The sequence below is a fragment of the Rhinolophus sinicus genome, linkage group LG09 (assembly GCF_036562045.2).
Source record: "Rhinolophus sinicus isolate RSC01 linkage group LG09, ASM3656204v1, whole genome shotgun sequence".
In the NCBI taxonomy this organism is placed as follows: Eukaryota; Metazoa; Chordata; class Mammalia; order Chiroptera; family Rhinolophidae; genus Rhinolophus; species Rhinolophus sinicus.
The window spans coordinates 62411178-62427200 of record NC_133758.1 but is presented as its reverse complement, the minus strand read 5'-3'; positions in this window follow the sequence as shown (position 1 = coordinate 62427200).

Here is a 16023-nt window from a genome sequence, read left to right as displayed (position 1 = left end):
TTAGGAGCAGTGCGTGTGGGACATTTGGTTGTCTCATAGGAGCAGGCGTTGTGGAATATAAACTGGGACCCGGCAGACTTTCCTCTCCTGAAGGAAAAAGAAGAAACGCTGCCAGAACTGAGAATTCATTGGAGGAGCCTGAGAGTTGGCACATGTCCTGCCAACAGGCTTATAGCACAGAGGATGGATCTACTTCCAGGACAAATTTTCTTAACCAGAAACAGCTGTCAATGGAAGAAAAAATGGTCCATTCAGCTTTAATTGATGGGAAGCTGGTCAAAGTTGGAGAGGATTTGGGTAGAAACTCAAAATGGATGCAGCGAGAATGCAAATTGTTATAGAAAATGTTCTCTAGACAGAGATCATTTTCAGAAACCCCAAAGCCCAACAGGGCCAGTCAGGGAAAGAACACCTTTTCTATATGAAGACTAATGGAAAACTGTGATTTAAAAGAAGTGTTAAATCAGAAGAGACCCAATGGTGGGCCTTCTCCTGTACTCTGACTGGGTTAGCAAGAAAAAAAGAAAAAAGACATAAAGCTAATAATTCCTTCCTGGTATGTGATGTTTGTATAGACATATGACTATCACCCCCAGCCACAAAGCCTACACAAATTTGTTAAATTAGTGGTTCAAGGTTAATAGGCCCAGTTTCAACAACAATTAGGAAAAAAAATGGTTTAAGAAAGTTAGAACTTTGTGTATTTTGGTCACATGGAAGGAGAGACCTAAGGCAGCCATCCAGGGCTACGATGGTAATACTACTCCACAAAACACTCAGGATCCTTCTAGCTCACCTCTCTGCCATATTTAGTATAGAATTTTCATCGTCATCATCTGACATGGCAACTAGAGTGACATTCCTAACAGCAGGATTAAGGAAAAGAAGAGAAATAAACAATTGTCATTGAGGAATCGGGGTCTAGGCCACGATTCTATGTGATCTTTCGAGCCCAGCCACAGGCAATGACCAGGCTGCCCCCGGCAGGCTCCCAGGCAAGAGCTGCCCTCCTCACTCACCCTCAGTGCACAGCCAGGGCCTCCCAGTCCTCTGGAAGGAGTTGCACTTGGAGACTCAGCCTCCTTGCCCCTCTACCCCCTAGACTAGGCAGGCTATGCTCGAACTCAGACCTGCTTCATGTCCATGTGCCTCCATGCAGACGCTTCAGTTGGGGCCTCTGTTGAGGCATTTCCCAGAAGTCTCTGTGAGACCTCATTATGCACCACTGCCTTGGCTGAGACAATTTTCCCTACCACGACTCAGGACAGCTCAACTCCTAGTCCTTCCCCTTTTCTTTTCCCTGGGGCTCTCAGGGTCCACAAAGAGGTAGGAGCCATATGTCGGGGGCTCCCGGTAAGTGAGAGGATTCCTCCATCTGTCCTGCATGCCAGCTGGCCCTCACTGCTGCCCTTCCATGGGGAACATGGAACACCAGGGAGCTGGTGCCCTTTTTTGCCCCTTGCCTGAACTCTCAGTAAGTGGAAAGGGTGTGATTGTTACTTTCAATGAGGCTCCTTGTCCTTGATGAACACCTTGATACTTGGCAGCCAATTACATGCCTGATGTCTCTTAAGGAAGGATCCTAAGGCAGTCTCACAACTATTTTCTTAATCCTATTGGGCAGAACCTAGTCACATGGCCATGGCCAGCAGCAAGGGAGGATGAAACATGCATTCTATTCCTACTACTATGGAAAAAGAGGATAAAATATATTAGGAGAAAGCCAGCAGCCTTTGCCACATCCTTGTATGTTACTGACTTATAAAAGTAGGTGTAGACAAATACTGTATGATCTGACTTGTATGTGGAATCTTAAAACAAACAAATAACATGAACTCATGGATACAGAAAACAGATTTGTGGTTGCCAGAGGCCAGGGTTTGGGGGCAGGGGACAAAATGGGTGAAGGGATTCAAAAAGTGCAAACTTCCAGTTATAAGATAAATAAGTTCTGGGGATCTAACTACAGTGTAGTGGCTATAGTTAGCAATACTGTGTTGTATACTTGAAAATTGCTAAGAGAGTAAAAAATTGTAATTATGTGTGGTGATGGATGTTAACTATTTGAGGTAATCATTTTATAATATCTACATATATCAAGCCATTGTTTGATATCAAAAACTAACATAATGTTATCTGTCAATTATATCTCAATTTTAAAACAAGAAAATAAAAAAAGAGTAGATATAGCAATGGATGCAGCATTGTAAGCAGACCAGGGTTTGAGTCTATGCTACCAAATAACTAAATCGTGTTGACTGTAGTTAGCCCTCATCATCAATCCTATAAAGCCAAATGAATTGCTTATATTATACTTTTATTCATTATAGTTACTCATACTATTTTAAAGACAAGACTGAAGAGCCACAGATTTGCCATTCAAGTCTCATCTATAGTGGGTGAGGGTCAGGAATGAGATTTACTGTTGGGGAAGACCCCCAAAATGAGAATTTTTTTCCCCATTTTTGAGCTTTTGTCATGGATATTAGCCATTTATTTGCCTGACTTCTCTTACCTTAGAGGAGTGGCATTCACTTGGCAATTTGTAATTGAATGCTTTTCTGTAATGAGGGAACAAAACATAGTGCCAATCCTGAGTTATCTGCAACAATACAATACTGAACCCTAAAATGATTATAGTAGATATAGAATTTGGACTTCAAAAGACACAAATGCCAAACCAAATACAGCAAATGTAACCCTTAAAAAGGATAATTCATTAAGTCAACAAAGATGGGAAGACGATGTGAAAACTTTTTTATGCACAACATACTATGATATTATTTCCGGAAGTACTTCTCAAATTTCAAATTTATTTGTGAACTTTAACTAGACAAAATGTTAATTCAAACGACATGAAAGGCCATTTTACCATTAAGACATATGCCTTGAATTAGCCTCTGCTATTCTACCATCCTCCAATCCAAAAGTTTTGGTAGGGCTTACTGCAGATGTTTATCTATAATTTCTATTCTTTTGTAAATGAAAAGGAAGACTGTTATTCATAAAATCATATTTCATAAGTGAAATGTCAGGAAATAGATCTGCAAAGCAAACTTCAGCTACATCCTAGTGATCTTTGATGATTTAAATTTTATCTGTTAAAAATCCAATTTAAAATGTATAATTCATTAACTTTTATTATGCTACTTTTGTATTATATTTTGTTTTAAACTCTTTCCCTGTTATTACGTGTATGTAATATTCAATATTCCTTGTGCACTAATAAACTTGTGATGTTGTGCCTCAGTCTCCTCTGGTAGCACAAAGAGCTTGTACTACTAGATCAGTGAATCTCCCTGAGGTAGAATATCAGCACACCTAGGGGTAATGAATATACTTTTAGTTCTTCTTTCCCAAAATTCTGGTAAGCATCCTTCGCACTAGGCACACCTCAACCCAGGTTAAGAATCACAACATGCGATGAATAAGGTCCCTTGAAATCTGACCCACTATGTGAACAACTCCATGTTATGTGAATATGCTTTATTACACATCACTCGATGTCTCCTGTAATATTTATTTAATAATCATTTATTGAGTGCTCATATACCATGTTCTCTATTTCACACTGGCAATACAGTGATAAATAATATATACTTCTTGCTTATTTCAGGGACCATTTTTGCTTACTCAGTGTCCATTATCCCTTCTTATTTACAAACAGAACTCTAGTTCTATTAGGAATGAGGGCAAAAACTTACATTTTCCAGATTCCTTGCAGCTAGAAAAGTTGGTCTTATAACTTATTCTGAACATTGAGACATAAACAGAAGTTGGCTGTTTTTGACAACTGTTTTAACAAATGATTATTACACCTTCTTTCTTATTCTGTCCTCTTCTTCTTGCCTGGAATGTAGACAGCATGGCTAGAGCTAGAACACCATCACGCACCCAGAAATAAAGGCCAAGAGTATTGCACGATCCTCAAACTTGGAATCCTTGAGCTACTGAACCAATGTCAGTATTAACACACCCCTGGACATTTTATTCCTCGAGAAAAATGAACTCCTTTTCTGTTTTAGCCACTCTTGTTTATATTTTGTTATATGCAGCCAAACAGTGTCTAAGTGATATGCTGTTTTAAGAGAACTTAGTGTCTACTGGGAGATACGTACACATAGATGGACAATTGTTGTGTGATAAATGGTATAGATGGGAAGATTCAGGTGCTGTGGAATAGGGAGGCATCTAACTAAGAGTTACAGACATGGCAAAATCTGCCAATGTAGGAGTAGAAATTAGCCATGTGAGGAGAGGAAAATAATACCCGGGCTGAAAAATAGCATGAACAAGCATGGGGGTGAAAGGGTGTATGGCTTGTTTAAAAAATGAAAGGCAGTTTCCTATGGCTGGGGCATAGAGTTAAGATGAAGAATGAGGCTAGAAAGGGAACACGGGTCTTGTCATAAGAAGCTTTTAAAATACATTAAGAAATACGAGAGGAGATCAGTATCCAGTAAGATACTGTGAAGCGCTCTGCTGACCCATCCCTCAGTGAAATTGGTGAAAATTATATAAAAGCTCAACCATTTAACGACTGGAAATGGTCTTAGTGGCAAACAACAAATGAAGAAACATCTATTCATGAAAATCTATAAAAATTTGATAAGAAAGGCAGGAGTCTGTTGTATTTGAACCAAGACTGACTCCTGCTTCTGTCTACCCCCTCTAACTCAGTGAGGTGGAGACTGTAGCACATACTGCTGAAGTTAAGAACACAGGGCTCCCTCTTCCTGCAGCTCCCAGGCGGAGAGCTTTCCTCCTGCAAGAAGCGTAACTTGCATTTGTCCTCCTGACCTTAGCTAGTGCTGCTGAGATTAAGTTCTGAGTGAGTGTGGTGAGGAGGTGGCAGCAACTTTCTCCAGCTCAATCCCCAGTCACAGAATGGGTGCTCTACATTGGGCGCAGCACACTGAGAGTGATGAAGCCTGATCACACTTGCCCAGCTTCTGACATAGTGTTTCCACGCTAGGAGAGGCAAGTTGAGAGGACCTCAGGCTGCTGCCACTCCCCACTGAATTCTTAGTCCTTGGAGTGGGGTCTTCACTCAGAAAGAAGTTTCTCATTATCCCCAACTCCAGCTCCAGAGCCTGGATCAGAGATTTTACAGGGGGTAAAAGTAGACAGTAAAACAGAGAGTTTTTAATCTCTTCCAGAGGAACTGAAAAAAGCAAAATTTGCAAAAAAAAAACAAAACAAAAAAAACACAGAAATTCGAACCTAAGGGTACTCTCAAGAACAGTGGAGGTTATGGTGGAAACTTGAGAGGAGATTTGTGAATTTAATGAATATATAGACTAGATAGTAGGCCAGCTAGTTTGCAGGGGAAAACTAGGAAATAAGACAGCTGGGAGAAGGCCTGGTATCAGAATAAATATCAAACATAGACCTCAGAAACAATTCCTTCAGAAGAACTAGAATTTGATTGAATTCATTTATAAAGCAATTTGTGCCCCAGAGTATTGTTTAAAAAAATAGAGTAGTCAGAAGGCAATTAGTGGAGATTAGCAGCTGAGTATGGTCAGGGATTTCGAAAGAGAACCCTACCAAAACTGTGAGGTACCCAAAGCTGAACCTGTCTAAGGAAGAACATCAGAGGCTGAACACTCCGGCACAAATAGGCTTCACTAAAAGAATCTAGCCATTCACTGAAAAAAAAAGCAAATAACAATAACAAGCTTTGGAGAAGGGGCCAGTATCAAGAATTACTACAGTCCATTATTTAAAATATCCAGTTTCCAACAAAAAAGAAATTACAAGGCATTCAAAGAAACAGGAAAGTATGACCCATACACTGGAGAAAAAAAGAGGCATTACAAACTGCTTGTGAGAGCAAGTTTTAACAGAAAAATACTTTGATAGCCATTATAAAGATGTTCATAGAATGAAAGGAAAACATGATTAAAGAAGTAAAGGAAGGTATGATTACAATGTCACATCAAATAAAGTATGGATGAAAAAGGTTTTACAGAAAACAACCTAATAGGTGATCTGATCATAAATTTTTAACTGGGTAGGTCATGGTGTGAAGTCATGTCCCAGGCATAAAATATCTTTTAGTAAAAGGTTTATCTTTGCCTTAAGCAAGCCACGTCCACTGTTTCTGTTCATCTAGGTTAACAGACCTTTGAAATGCCTCTTTTTTTCAAAGTAACAACCCTCAAAAGAACACATAATCTTGTTAACTGCTCTGTAACCCATTTCTTGCCTTGCCTTCTCCCACCTTCATGTAATCTTCCTAATAATCCCTTCTTAATTCCAAATGCACAAAAGAAGCTGCAAACTGTAATTCTCTGAAACAATTTTTCTCAGTCTGTTGAGATCATGCTTCCAGGCATATCCTCTGTTTGACTCAAAATTTTTTTTATAAAAAGCCCCTACAGATTTAGACATTCTTACATCAATAAGAGTATCAATAAAGATATAGAAATTATTAAAAAGAACTGAGTGTAAATTCTGTAGTTAAAAGGTACTAAAATTAAAAAAAAAAAAGTTCCCTAGAGAACTGGACAGTAGATTTGAACTGGCAGAATAAAGACTTATAGAACTTGAAGACAGATCAATAGAGAGCATGCAAATCAAAGAACAAAGATTTTAAAAAAAAGAGAGAGAATGGAATACTTCCCAACTCATCTTTTGATGTCATTATTATACTGATACCAAAACCAGATGAAAACTACAGACCAATATTTCTTATAATTCTGGCTGGAAAAAAATCCTAAAATTATTCTACCAAACTAAATCTAACATATAAAAATAATTAAACATCATTGGTAAGTGTGATTTACCTCAGGAATGAAAGGTTTTTTCAACATCCAAACATCAACTAATGTAATGCATTATATAAATAAAATAATAAACAAAAAGCACATGATCATCTCAACAGACAAGAAAAAGCATTTGAGAAAATCCAACACATTTTTTGATAAAAACACCAACAAAGAAAGAATAGAAGTGAAGCTCCTCAACCTGATAAAGGGCATCTACAAAAACCCCTACAATAACCGTTAACATCATACTTAATGGAGAAAGACTGGATGTGGTCTACTAAGATGATGAACAAAAACAAGATATTTGCTCATAATGATTCAATGCAGCACTGTACTGGAGGTCCTAGCCATGACAACTAGGCAAGGAAAAGAGATAAAAGGCATCCATTCAGAATGGTATAAAAAGAAAGTTTGTTATCTCTACTTACAGATGACAAAATGTTAGAATAGAAAATCTAAAGGAATTCATCAGAAAACAACTAGAACTAAAAAACAAGTTCAGCAAGTTTGCAAGATTCATTATCAATATGCAGAAATCAGTAGTATCTTTATATACTTGCAATTAACAATTAGAGAATAAAACTAAGAAAACAAATTCATTCACAGTAGCATCATGAATCATAAAGTACTTAATAAGTTTAACAGGAAGACTTCTGGTCAAGATGGCAGAGTAGCTAAATTCAATGCTTGCCTCCTCCCATGATCACACCAAAATTACAAAAATTCCACTTCTGGGTATTTATTTAAAAAAATCCAAAACACTCATTTAAATATAGGCACAACCCACTTTCATTGCAGCATTTTTTACAACAGCCAAGACATGGAAGCAACCTAATAGTCCATCAATAGGCAAATGGCTAAAGAAGTGATATATATATATATATATATATATATATATATATATATATATATATATTAATATATGTTACCTATATTAATATAATATATATTATAAGATATATTATACATCTACGTGTGTGTATATATATATATATATAAAATGGAATATTACTCAGCCATAAAAATGAAATCTTTCCATTTGTGAGAACATGAATGGACCTAGAGGGTATTACGCTAAGTGAAATAAGTCAGACAGAGAAAGACGAATACCATATGGTTTAACTTATATGGGAATCTGAAAAACAAAATAAGTGAACAAACAAAACACGAGCTTATAGATACAGAGAACAGATTAATGGTTGCCAGATGGGAGGGGTATTGGGGGAATGGATGAAAAGGATGAAAGGATTAAGAAATACAAATTTCCAGTTATAAAAATAGCCACAGAGATGTAAAATACAGCTTAGTGAAAATAGTCAGTAATACTGTAATAACTATGGTGCCAGATGAGTACTAGGCTTATAGGGATGATCGCTTTGTGAGATATATAAATGTCTAATCATTATGTTGTATATCTGAAACTAGTATAATATTATATGTCAACTGTAATTGAAAAATAAATTTAAAAAATAAATTTAATGGAAGAAGTGAAAAACTTAAACTCAATAGAAATTAAAGATCTAAATAAAATTAAAAGCATCTCATGTTCATGGTTTGGAAGGCTTGACATTGTTAAGATATAAAAATACTCCCTAAACTGGTCTATAGACTCAACACAATCTCTATCAGTATTCTAACTGACTTCTCTGCAAACATTTACAAGCTGATTCTAAAATTCATTTTGAATTGCAAGGGACCAAGAATAGCCCATACAATGCTGAAAAAGAATGTGAAAATAGGAGAATTGACACTTTTAATTTCAAATTTTACTACAAAACAACACACAATGTGATATATAGATGACATATTACAGAATTGTACACTTAAAACCTGTGTAATGTTACTAACTGTTGTCTCCCCAATAAATTTAATTAAAAAAAAAAAAAAGCATAGTACAAGCAGAAGGATAGACATATGGATCTGTGGAATAGATTTGAGCTTCCTGAAATAAACTCAGACTTCTATGGTCAATTAATTTTTGTCAGGGGTGCCATGACCATTCAATGGATACAGCAAAAGTCTTTCCAACAAATAATGCTGTGACACTTGGATAGCCATTTGCAAAAGAATGACATTAGACCTTTACCTCACGCCATATAAAAAATCAACTCAAATGAATCAAAGGCATAAATGTAAGAGCCAAAGCTATAAAATGCTTTTAAAAAACGTAGGGGTAAATCTTTATTACCTTGGACTTAGCATCATAACAAAAAGCACAAGCAACAAAAGGAAAAAATAGATAAATTGGATAGCTTCAAAATTTAAAAAAAATTTGTGAATCAAAAGACATTATCAAGAAAGTGAAAAGGCAATCTACAGAATAGAAGACTATATTTGTTCATAATATATCTGTAAAGGGTTTTGTATCTGGAAAACATAAAAAACTCTTACAACTCAATAATAAAAAAGACAATCCATTTTAAAAAATGAGGAACAGATCTGTATAGATATTTTTTCAAGGAAAGTATACAAATAGTCAATAAGTACATGAAAAGTTGCTGAACATCATTCGTTACCAGAGCAATGGAAATCAGAACCACAATGAGATACCAGTTCATATCCACTAGGATGGCTAGAATCAGAAAGTATGATAATAAGTGCTGGCCAGGATGTAGAAAAATTAGAACATTGCTGGTGGGAATGTAAAATAGTGCAGTCACTTTGGAAAACAGTCTGGCAGTTCCTTAATTAAACATGGAGTAGCTATATGATCTAGCAATTCCACTCCTAGGTATATAACCTAGTGAAATAAAAACATATATCTACCCAAAAATTTTACATGAATGTTTATAACAGCATTATTTACAAGAGTTAAAAGGTAGAGACAACCCAGTGTCCATCACCAGAAAAATAGTATACAAAATGTAGCACATCAATACAACAGAATATTATTATTTGGCCATAATGATGAATGTAATATTGACACATGCTACAACCTGAATAAACTTTAAAATCCCTAAGCCAAATTTAAAAAGCCAACCACAAAAATCCATACTTTATGTCATTTCCATTCACATAACATGTCCAAAAATAGGGAAATCTATATGACAGAAAGTAAATTAGTGGTTTTTTTTTTTTTTGAGGTGATAAAATAATTGTAAAATTGATTGTGGTAAGGTTGCATATATCTGTGACTATACTGAAAAACATTAAATTGTACAATTTTTAATTTTAATTTTTATTTTATTACATATTTTATTAACAAAAATCGCCCCTTACAATGCACTGTGGTGATCATCATTCATTTTCATTGCTGAATAGCATTCTATTGTGTGACTACCACAATTTATCTATTTTCCTGTCAATAGGCATTTGGAATGTTACCAGGTTTTTATATTATAAACAAGTGCTGCTATGAGCATTCTTGAGCAAGTTTCTTTTGTTTTTATTCATTTGTGGTTTGGTTTTTTCCTCTTTTTTTAGTTAAATTTATTGGGGCAGCATTGGTTAATAAAATTGGTTATATAAGTTTCAAGCATAATTTTTTTTTTAATTTATTGGGGTGACAATTGTTAGTAAAATTACATAGATTTCAGGTATACAATTCTGTATTACATCATCCATAAATCCCATTGTGTGTTCACCACCCAGAGTCAGTTATCCTTTCATCACCGTATATTTGATCCCCCTTACCCTCCCAACCCCCACCCCTCTTACCCTCTGGTAACCACTAAATTATTGTCTGTGTTTATGAGTTTTTGTTTCTCGTTTATTTGTCTTGTTCTTTTATTGTTTTGGGTTCATATCCCACATAACAGTGAAATCATATGGTTCTGTGCTTTTTCTGTCTGACTTATTTGGCTTAGCGTCATACTCTCAACATCCATCCATGTTGTCACAAATGTTCCTATATCATCTTTTCTTACCGCCGAATAGTATTCCATTGAGTATATATACCACACCTTCTTTATCCATTCATCTATCGAAGGACATTTTGGTGGTTTCCATGTCCTGGCCACTGGAAACAAAGCTTCAGTGAACATTGGAGCACATGTGTCTTTATGTATAAATGTTTTCATATTTTTTGGGTAGATACCCAGGAGAGGGATTGTTGGGTCATGTGGTAATTCTATTCGTAATTTTTTGAGGAGCCTCCACACCGCCTTCCATCGCAGCTGCAACAGTCTGCATTCCCACCAACAGTGTATGAGGGTTCCTTTTTCTCCACAGCCTCTCCAACACTTTTTACTATTTGTCTTGTTGATGATAGCCATTCTAACTGGGGTGAGGTGATATCTCATTGTGGTTTTGATTTGCATTTCTCTGATGATTAGTGATGTTGAACATTTTTTCATATGTCTATTTGCCATTTGCATGTCCTCTTTGGAGAAATGTCTCTTCAGGTCCTCTGCCCATTTTTCAATTGGGTTGTTTGTTGTTGTTTTTGTTGTTGTTGAGTTTCATGAGTTCCTTGTATATTTTGGATATTAGCCCCTTGTCAGAGGCACTGTTTGCAAAAATGTTCTCCCATTCAGTTGGTTGCATCTTTATTTTGTCGATGGTTTCTTTTGCTGTGCAGAAGCTTTTAAGTTTCATATAGTCCCATTCGTTTATTTTAGCTTTTATTTCCATTGCCTTTGGAGTCAAATTCATAAAATACTCTTTGAACCCAAGATCCATAAGTTTAGTACCCATGTTTTCTTCTATGCAGTTTATTGTGTCAGGTCTTATGCTAAAGTCTTTGCTCCATTTTGAATTAATTTTGGTACATGGTGACAGATAACAGTCCAGTTTCATTCTTTTGCACATGGCTATCTAATTCTCCCAGCACCATTTATTGAAGAGGCTGTCTTTTCTCCATTGCATGTTTTTAGCTTCTTTGTCAAAAATTATCTGTCCATATTAATGTGGTTTTATTTCTGGGTTCTCAATTCTATTCCATTGTTCTATGTGTCTGTTTTTCTGCCAATACCATGCTGTTTTGATTATTGTTGCCCTGAAGTACAAGCTAAAGTCAGGGAGTGTGATACCTCCAGTATTGTTCTTTTTTCTTAAGTTTGCTTTGGCTATTTGGGGTCTTTTGTGGTTCCAAACAAATCTGATGATTTTTTGTTCTATTTCTTTAAAAATTGCCATTGGGATTTTGATGGGGATTGCATTAAATCTGTATAGTGCTTTGGTAATATGGCCATTTTAACTATGTTGACTCTTTCAATCCATGAGCACGGAATGTCTTTCCATCTCTTTGAGTCTTCTTCAATTTCTTTAAAAAATGTCTTACAGTTTTCAGCATATACGTCCTTCACATCCTTGCTTAAGTTTATTCCTAGGTATTTTATTCATTTTGCAGCAATTGCAAAAAGAATTGTTTTTTGTATTTCTTTTTCTGAGATTTCATTGTTAGTATATAGGAATGCAATGGACTTTGGTATGTTGATTTTGTAGCCAGCAACTTTACTGTATTCGTTGATTGTTTCTAATAGCTTTTTGGTGGAGTCTTTAGGGTTTTCTATAGATAGCATCATGTCATCTGCAAAGAGTGATAATTTAACTTCTTTGTTCCCAATTTGGATGCCTTTTATTTCTGTCTGTTCTTCAATTTTTTGGAAGAGTTTGAGCAGGATTGGTATTAGATCCTCTTTGAAGGTTTGGTAGAATTCACTAGTGAAGCTATCTGGTCCCGGAGTTTTCCTTTGGGAAGGTTTTGGATGATTGATTCAATTTTGTTACTGGTCATCGGTCTGTTTAGATTTTCCAATTCTTCATGTTTCAGCCTTGGAAGGCTATATGTGTCTCAGAACTTGTCCATTTCTTCTAGCTTATTGAATTTGGTAGCATATAGTCCTTCATAGTATTCTTAGATGATCCTTTGTATTTCTGTGGTGTCCGTGATAACTTCCCCTTTTTCATTTCTGATTTTGTTAATTAGTGTCTTCTCTCTTTTTATCTTAGTGAGTCTAGCCAAGGGTTTGTCAGTTTTGTTAATCTTTTTGTCAGCTCTTTGTCACATTAAGTTTTTCTATTATCTTTTTGTTCTCTATTTCATTTAGTTCTGCTCTGATTTTTGTTATTTCCTTTCTTCTGCTGACCTTGGGTTTCACTTGTTCTTCTTTTTCTAGTTCTTTAAGGAGTAACATGAGGTTATTTATTTGGGATTTTTCTTGTTTCTTGAGATATGCCTGTAATGATACAAATTTCCCTTTTAAAACTGCTTTCGCTGCATCCCAAAAATTTTGGTAGGATGTATTTTCATTGTCATTTGTTTCTATGTCTTTTTATCTCACCTCTGATTTCTTCTTTGACCCAGTCATTCTTTAAGAATATGTTGTTTAATCTCCATGTATTTGTGTTTTTTTCTTCTTTCTTTTTGTAGTTGATATCCAATTTCAAAGCCTTGTGATCAGGGAATATGCTTGGTATGATTTCAATCTTCTTATATTTACTGAGGCTGATTTTATGTCCCAATATATGGTCTATCCTTGAGAATGTTCCATGTACACTAGAAAACAATGTATAGTCTGATGTTTTAGGATGAGGTGTTCTATATATATCAATTATGTCCATTTCACTTAATGTGTCAGTTAGAGCTGCTATTTCATTATTTATTTTCTGTTTGGATGATCTATCCATAGCTGTCAATGATGTATTTAAGTCCCCTAGTATAATTGTGTTTTGGTCAATTTCTCCCTTTAGTTCTGTTAGTAGTTGCTTGGTATATTTCGGTGCTCCCTGATTGGGGCATAAATATTGATGACTGTTATGTCTTCTTGTTGTATAGTCCCCTTTACTATTATGAAATGCCCATCTTTGTCTCTTGTTATCTTTTTCACCCTGAAGTCTGTCTCATCTGATATCGTTATCGCTACACCTGATTTTCTCTGGGTATCATTTCCTTGGAGTGTCAATTTCCAACCTTTCACTTTGAGTCTATGTTTGTCTTTGTAGCTGAGATGTGTCTCTTGGAGACAGCATATGGTTGGGTTTAGTTTTTTGATCCAATCTGCTACTCTGTGCCTCTTTATGGGTGAGTTCAGTCCATTTACATTTAAAGTGATTATTGATATGTGAGGATTTCCTGTCATTCTATCTTTAGTTTTCTGGTAAGGCTGTGTCTCCATTTCTTCTTTGCCTTTTTCTTGTTGTCTATTATTTCTGTGTGGTGGTATTCTATGACGTTTCCCTCTGTTTCTTCTTTTATTACAGTATATATTTCATTTCTGGTTTTGTTTTTTTGAGTGGTTATCCTTAAATTTATGTAAAAGAAAGTTTGATATTTAGAGTATTCCATTTTCTTCAGCATGCCTGCTTTCTCCATTCCCATATACCAGTTCAGGCCTTTACTCTCCCCCTTTTTATGTTTTGGTTGCCACAAATTATCCCTGTTGATGGTGGTCGAATAGCCTCCTTTAGTATTTCTTGTAGTGCAGGTCGTGTATTAGAAAATTCCCTCAGCTTCTTTACGTCACAAAGGTCTTTATTCCTCCTTCATATCTAAAGAATATCTTTGCTGGATATATTATTCTTGGCTCATGATTTCTCTCTTTCAATAGTTTTTTTTATTTTTATCATTATTATTATTATTAATTTTATTAGTTTCAGGTGCACAAGACAAAGCAATACTTAGACATTTATCATTTATATTCCTCGCACTGTGTGAACCCCCTCCCCCCATCCACTATCCCTCTGACATCGCACAGAGCCATTACATTCCCACTGTCTCTATTCCTAATGCTGTACTCCGCTTCCTGTAAATATATATATATATAATTATAGTTGGCATTCATTATTGTTCAGCTTCAGGTGTATAGTGCAGAGATCAGGCATGTACATCATCCCTGAGGTGGTCTCCCAAATGAGACAAGTGTCCATCGGATACCCTACAAAAACTTTACATTATTGATTATGTTCCCCAAATTAATTTTCAAAACCCTGTGGCCATCTTGTGGTTACCGACTATTTTCTAAACCCCTCACCTTCCCCCTTATCCCCCCCACCCCCGCAAATCTAGCAACCCTCAGTTTTTCCTCTGTCTCCAAAACTGTTTCTGATTAGTTCATTCACTTATGCTTTGCTTTAAATTCCGCATATAAGTGAGATCATATGGTATTTGTTTTTCTCTGTCTGACTTATTTCACTTAACGTAATATTCTCTAGATCCATCCATGTTGTTGCAAATGGTAAGATTTCTTTCTTCTTTATGGCTGTGTAATACTCCATTGTATAAATGTATCACAATTTCTTTTTTTTTTTAATCTTTTAAAAAAGATTTTTATTAAAAATATAGTTAACATACAATATTATATCAGTTTCAGGTGTACGCCATAGTTGTTCAACATTTATATGCCTAAAGAAGTGATCGCCATAAGTCCAGCAACCATCTGACCCCATACCACAATGTCACAATATTCTCGACTATATACCCCATGCTGTACATTACATCTCCATGACTTATTTTATACCTAGAAATTTCAATCACTTATTGCCCTTCACCTTCTCCCCTCCTTTTTAAATTTTTCAATTACACTTAACATTCGATATTGTTTTATACAGCATAGTAGTTAGACATTTGTATAATTTAAGACGTGACCACCCTGACTAGTCTAGTACCCACCTGGCACTATACATAGCTATTACCATATCATTGACTATATTCCCTATGCTTTACTTTATATCCCTATGACTATTTCGTAACTACCAATTTGTACTTCTTTTTTTTTTTTTTTTAAATTAGTTTCAGGTGCACAAGACAAAGCAAAACTTAGACGTTTATCATTTATATCCCTCACACTGTGTGAACCCCCCTCCCCCCATCCACTATCCCTCTGTACGTTCCCAAAACCTCTCACCTTCCCCTTATCCCCACCCTCCCGCCCCTCTAGCAACCCTCTGTTTTTCCTCCATGTTTCCAAAACTGTCTCTGATTAGTTCATTCACTTATTCTTTTCTTTAGATTCCGCATATAAGTGAGATCATATGGTATTTGTCTTTCTCTTTCTGACTTATTTCACTTAACATAATGTTCTCTAGGTCCATCCATGTTGTTGCAAATGGTAAGATTTCTTTCTTCTTCATGGCTGCGTAATACTCCATTGTATAAATATATCACAGTTTCTTAATCCACTCATCTACAGATGGGCATTTCGGTTGTTTCCAGGTCTTGGCTATTGTGTATAGTGCTGCAATAAACATAGGAGTGCATAAAGATTTTTGAATTGGAGTTTTGGATTTCTCCGGATAGATACCTAGGAGTGGGATTGCTGGATCATAAGGTAGTTCCATTTTCAGATTTTTGAGATACCTCCAAACTGTT